Genomic DNA, 5,376 nt, shown 5'->3' with positions numbered 1-5,376 from the left:
CACTGGAGAAACGCCCTTCCAACTAGTCTATGGCGTAGAAGCCATGATACCAATAGAAATCAATGAACAATCAACGAACAAAGCCCAAGAGTGATTCTCCATGACGAGATCGGGAATATACAGGGGCACAAAGAGGAGCTCGACCTGCTCCCCGAAGTTCGAGAGCAAGCCCAGATAAGAGAAGCAGCGTTGAAGCAAAGGATGACTAGAAGATACAACAAAAAAGTCATTCGAAGAACATTCACCCCAAATGACTTAATCCTGATCAGAAACGACATTGGAGTCAACAAATCGGGGGAAGGAAAGCTCGCTGCTAATTGGAAGGGACCATACAAATTCAATGAGGCCTCAGGAAAAGGGTATTATAAAGTGACCGACTTGAACGGCACCGAGTTACCGAGGTCGTGGCATGCTTGTAATATGAAAAGGTACTATAGTTAAAAGCGAACTCTACTCCCTGGTGTACTCTTTTCCCAACTTCATGATTTTTTCCCAAAATCAAAGGGTTTTTTCTGGAGAAGGGTTTTTAAGGAGGCATCATAGTAGGGGCTAAAGGAAATAGGTTGGCAAAAACCCTTAGTAGCAATAAAGTACCTCCCCAATAAATAAAGATCTTTACATTTTACAAATATCTCTTATAAATTCCTTTCTGTTTTCTCTTTCTTTTCTACGAAACGCGCCGACTTAAGCTCGACAAAACGTGAAAATCCCATGAACCGACCTAGATGGTCGTCAGGATAAAACGACGAGGTACAAGTTGGTGTAAAGAGGTTATATAAGTTGATCGTAAGAAACTCGGAAACACTCCGACTCATAAGTCGAAATGAAAACCCGAGTAGAGAAGCTCGGAAACACTTCGACCTGTAAATCGAAATGAAAAACCGAGTAGAAGAAAAACGCATCGCAAAAATAACCTAAGACATAAAAGCTCAATAAACCACAAAGTTGAGTATAAAGGAATAGTGGAAAAGAGAGATCGAAAAACCTAAGGCCAAAAGACTGTCAAGCTCATAAAGACAGACAAGCCAAAGAAAAGGTTTTTCAAGAAAAAGGTCGGAGAAATTTTCTAAAGTATCAAACAAAAAAGCATGCACACAAAAGGTAACTTAAACCCTTATCCAAAAAAAGGGTATTTCTTTGCTAAACATAAAACCCTTATCCAAAAAAGGGTATTTATAAATATTTTGTTTACAGCCTTAAAAGGCCAGAGAAAAAGTCAAGTCACCACCACCATAAACAACAAAGAGTTTAAAAGAGGGGGGACCCACAGGCCGAGCCCCCATATAGCCAACAAACTTTTAACTATCACCACCGAGAGTAGTAGGATCACCACCAGAATCAGGAAGAGGAGTCGGAGCGCCATCAGGACCAGGGAGAGAGGCACCTACAGGAGTTGGAAGAGAAGTCTCGGGAGTCTCGGAAGAACTCGGAGCATTGTCTAGACGGGAAGGAGACTCTATGATTCTCTGACCCCGAGTCTTCAACTCAGACTCAGATACAGGTCGGGGAGGAGACACAATGGCCCCATTAATGACAATTTTATCAGGGTCCAAAGCAGAGAAATCCAAGTCGGGAGCAAGGACGCCGACCTGCTCCTTAAAAATCCTCCAAGCCTCCTCGGCTCCCTCAGCAATAGAGTCCTCCAACTCGGCGTAAGCAGTCCGAGAATTCAACAAACCCTTCCTCACCTCCACGAGATCCTTGAACAAGCTTGAATAACTCTCCTGCACCTTCTTCCTCAAGCCCTCCTCCATATTGCACTGGGCTTGTAACTTGTTCCCCTTCTCCCGAAGATCATCCCTCTCCTCCCTCAATTTAGCGACCTCCTCCTTCAACTCCTTCTCATGTTTCTGATATATGAGAAGCCTCTCCTCTAACTCTTCAACCCTCGAAGTTGAACGCAGAGAGCTAAGAGGAGTCTTCTCAAAAACATCAAGAAACTTGGTGCACACCGTCGTCGCCCTGACACTCTTCTGAGCCAGAATAGTGAGGTGGTTCCGGACAGAAACATCATCCATACCTATACGGGTATGGGGATAGATGTGTTTCCGGACAAATGCAGGAGCATCCACCTTAGCCTCACCTTCAAAAGAAGAGGAAGACTCTAAAGTCTTACGCTTCTTCTTCTCCGGCTCAGGAGAAGGTCGGGGGGAGGGGGCGGCTGAAAAGAAGCCGAGGAGGAAATAACAATAGGCCGAGAAGGGGTCCCCAAATTCTGAGGAGGAGGAGAAGGAAGAGAGGAGCTAGTTACCCTGGCACCGCCAGCCCTGGCGCGAGATCTTGCCCTGGCCTCCTGGACTCTCTGGTAAGATTCGCTGGAATTCTTCTTCGCCATCTCTGTAAAAGCAATTATTAGCCAAAAAATTCAGACAAGTCAGAAAAACAAGATACAAGTCGGAAACAAAGTATAAAAGACAAAGGCTACCTAATTGTGCCTGGACAAAGGACGGCGACCCCTGAAGAAATTTTTTGGTATCCAGATATGGGGCCCTCCCTCACACTTCTCGGAGGAACCCCACAATGGCTGCCTCCACCTCATCCAAGTCATCCAAACCATATTTCTCGCAGGGGGAGGCCTCCAACCAATACAGAGGAAAGCGAGGAACATAATTTTCATCCAGGAAAAAGGGGTGGTGACCCTCTACACCTTGAACTTTGAAAAAATAATTTTTAAAGTCATGGAATGATTCATCAAAAAGGGTAAAAACTCTCCGACCTTGTATGGCTCGGAAAGACACCCATTGCTGCTTGTTATTTAGCCCACTGAAGGGCTTGGTCATATGAAAAAGATAGAAGAAAATCCTCAAAGTGGTCGGAAAATCTAAGGCGTGGCTGATAAACTGGTAAATTTTCAGAAAACCCCAAGAATTGGGGTGAAGTTGGGTAGGAGCAACTCGGCAGTGACGCAAAACAGCTACTTCAAAATCAGAAAATGGAAGAAAAACACCCAAACGGGTAATTATGCTTTCATACATGTAGAAAAAATGAGGGACCTCCTCAGTATCCCTCCCAAAACAAACCCGGTCTTTCAGACCCGGGACCACCAATTCATACTTCGGCTCATCCTCCTCAGAAGTACAAATATGGTGATGAGTGCGAAGGTTGGTGATGAACTCGGCATCGACCAAGGGTTCCTCCCCCAAGACCGTAACATCAACCCACTGAGCAAGAACTTCTACAGAAGACATTTTTCCTTAGAGTATGATAAAAACCTACAAAGGGAAAAGAAAAAAGAATAAAAAACGAGAGTTCCTAAGGGGCATGAAATCTAACAACCTACGACGTCACCTTCTCCCTCTCCAAAGAAAATAAAAGGCATGCAAAAGCACTTAATAAAAGAAGGGAAGAAAGAACCAACCTAAAGCACTTGATAAAAGGGAAGAAAGAACCAACCTTTGCCTGAAAAGAAGTAGAGGAAGATGAAAGTCTTCAACGAAGAGTACCCCACGAACAGATACGAAAGTATTCCACGAACAGATGAAAGGGAATTTTTTTTTTGAAAAATCGAAGAAACGAAACAACGAAGGAAGAGGGAAGCATTTATAAGCACGTTAGGGGCATAATGGTAAAAATGGAAGCGGTCATTAATGAATGCACCATTACCAAGGTAATTAATACCTACGCACACCCCTAACGGACGCGACGTTTGATTAGATGTAACTGTGAAAATCAAAAGTCACGAAAATTCACGTCGGTTGCAAACAAATCACGTCGGTTTCCTCACAAGTCGGTTACAACCCCGAGTAGAATACTCGAACCCAAATCTTAAAGGAAATTGGGCTCGAGTAGGGGCATTGTTCATACCCTGACCCAACGATAAGGCCCAGGTCCCAACAAAAGGCCCAACCCAAAAAGGTTGAGCTTCGCCTTGTACCGACCTCCTCCCTATGAAGTCGGTTCCTATCACGACTAACTCTAAAGAAGTCAGGGACGAAGATTAGCTGGCAGATAATCACTCATTCAAATGAGTAACTGCCCCTAAAATCTCTCTACCCACTTCTAGGAGCCATATCTCAACCTCCCTAAGATAAAGGAACAGTTATCCACCTTAAAAGGCGGAACTACTTCAGCGGTGGTTATTGATTCACCATTATAAATACACTGACATTCCTCAGGTATCTCTAAGTCCCAATACTCTAAAAAACTGCTTAACCCCATGCTAACTTAGGCATCGGAGTGTCTTTGCAGGTACCACCCCCCATTCTCTGTCACACACAAGTTGGAAGGAGGCTCCCAGACGTAAACCAAGTCAGAGACCACCCTCCTCTAGCACTTGGGCCTCACAAACAAGTTCAACCACTGTCCGGTTTTAGGTAAGCTCCAGAACATAAATATTATGACAAATAAATATTTTAATTGAGTGAGAGGTAGTAATCAATAGTTAAAAATTTTAATGAGTAACATAATAGATACTTAATTTAATTTCAAAACATCACTTAACACATTTTTTCTATATTTTTCTTACCTCAATCATCAAATCCAATTGAAAAAGTTCACCTTTCTAACAAAATTTTCACAATTTCACTTCAAAATGCGTTGGTCTTTTTTTATGATAAGTATACACTATTTTACCATAACATAAATTTATTTTGATCAAGTCATTTAACTAATATAGCTTCTGGATCACTTTAGACAAGTATGCACGTTCTACTACTCCTTCCTTCAGACCAAATAAGTGAAATAACCAAGCTAAGTCCGTCAAAGACAATTTACACATATAAAATGATTGAAGAAAATGTTTATATAAATATAATATTGACAATTTTAAGGTGTAGCGAATTATATATAATTATCTTTGTTGTATTTGTATCTGAAAATTGTCAATATTATATTTACATAAACATTTTTTTCAATTATTTTATAGAGTGTAAATTATCTTCCGTCAAATATTGTCCCAACTATCAAATTAGCTGATTTTAGTGTAATTGGATAAATTGTTTAATATCAACTAATTTTTTAAATAATATTATATATTTAAATTTTTTTATTAACTAAATTTAATTAAATTAGTTTAACTTAATAATTAAAATTAGTTATGATTAATATTATTTTAAATTTTATTATTTAATTTAGTTGAACTTAATTCATAAAAAAATTTAAAAATATAGTATTTAAACAACTGTCTTACACCTTCTTGCGACCGTACGTGGACCACATAATGACATGCCTCACCTAAATATCTCTCATCTTCATCGCCACCATTCAATTTTTCTTATACTGTTTCATATCAACGCTCAAAATACTTGGAACTTCACTCTTTCAATAAAATAGTCTGGTATACGTGAGATTTTTCCTAACTTATATATGGATAGATTTTTTATATTACCATACATTACTACAAAGAAATTAAAAGGGTTTGTCAAGTTCTAGACAGTT

This window comes from Arachis duranensis, chromosome 7 (genome assembly GCF_000817695.3).
Source record: "Arachis duranensis cultivar V14167 chromosome 7, aradu.V14167.gnm2.J7QH, whole genome shotgun sequence".
NCBI lineage: Eukaryota > Viridiplantae > Streptophyta > Magnoliopsida > Fabales > Fabaceae > Arachis > Arachis duranensis.
Note: the sequence above shows the minus strand (reverse complement) of the source record.